This window comes from Neolamprologus multifasciatus, chromosome 10, assembly GCF_963576455.1.
Source record: "Neolamprologus multifasciatus chromosome 10, fNeoMul1.2, whole genome shotgun sequence".
In the NCBI taxonomy this organism is placed as follows: domain Eukaryota; kingdom Metazoa; phylum Chordata; class Actinopteri; order Cichliformes; family Cichlidae; genus Neolamprologus; species Neolamprologus multifasciatus.
In genome coordinates, this window is record NC_140448.1 from 18,176,305 (window position 1) to 18,177,653 (window position 1,349).

The window sequence follows — 1,349 nt, forward strand, 5'->3', positions numbered from 1 at the left end:
GTATATAAGACCTGTGGGTGTCTTGATAAATGTTTGCTTTAAAAAAAAAAAAAAAATTGGCAAACTGATGAGCCAGGTAAATCAGTTATCATAAACAACATAAATTGGAAATCTCTAGGAGGGGAAAAAAGATGTAATGTCCATAATCCTTAGACACCCCCAGAAGACAGTCTACATAGTTATAGACTTAATGTGGTATAACTTTAAATTTGTGGTGTAAATGGAAATTCAGCTACTGCACTTTTAAGTAGCAACGGTGTGAAATGAGTGCGGCGGGGGGGGGGGGGGGGGGGGTGCTTCCTGGTAGTCACTGCCAAATGACCACAAGCATCTGTTTGTGCATGTATCTCTGGGAAACATGAGGGCAGATGCTTCTTCAGTGCATCTCTACACAAGAACAAACATCTCAAATATGTTCAGTTCTACTTTGAACAAACCCAACTGCGTCATTACACTCTGAGTGGTGGATGAAGAGGGGGGTGATAGATAGATAGATAGATTGACTGATTGATTGATTTATCTGCGCATCATGGGCTGCGAGTTCTGCAGCCTATCCATCTGTATCAGTGTACTTCTGCGCCTGGATACAGACCACACAGGCAGGACCTGATTCCCATCATCATGACAACAGGGATGCCAAGCAACCAATCATAGCCCTTCGAGTTCTGCTCTGGAAGCTGATTGGCTTCCCAGCCTGCAGCCTGTTGTGGAATGTCCATCTTTAACCTCTCTGCTGCCAAGCTCAGCGCATATACATCCTATAACGCAGTACGGAGTACTGCTGCATGTGTGAGCTTCTTCTGAATTATTGGTAAAGCTTTGTGTACGCCACAGCTGGAACATCTGAATGACATCCATTTGTTTTTTGGCAGCGTAAACAAAAACCCACGCGTGTGCTGCTCCCCTGATGTAAACACAGCATGACTGATCATCTGTCATCTGCACGAACCTGCTTCGTATTTTATTCCAGGTCGACCCGGAGTATTCCGTAAATCTCACAGAGCACAAACTGGGGAGGAGGGGAATCTTGTAGTTACACAATAATGTCATTATAATAGACTATGCACAATTTCTCCATAGCTGTATGCTAGAATTAAGTCCTCGTAAATAAACTCTACTCTTTCCATTTTTCCACGGACGTGGTCTGTTGTCCACAGACAAACAAATGTTAAACAATTACTATATATATAGCTACACAGCTATACAGCTCAGTGTCAGAAAGTGCATAAGGCCGAACAAATCGCGGGGAAGGGAATGTTGACAGTCATTATGTGTATTACTTTCTCCATCCACACACACCTCTGTGTTTGGAGTTGTTGGATGGCATAGCAAACTGTGGGGAGGGAGAG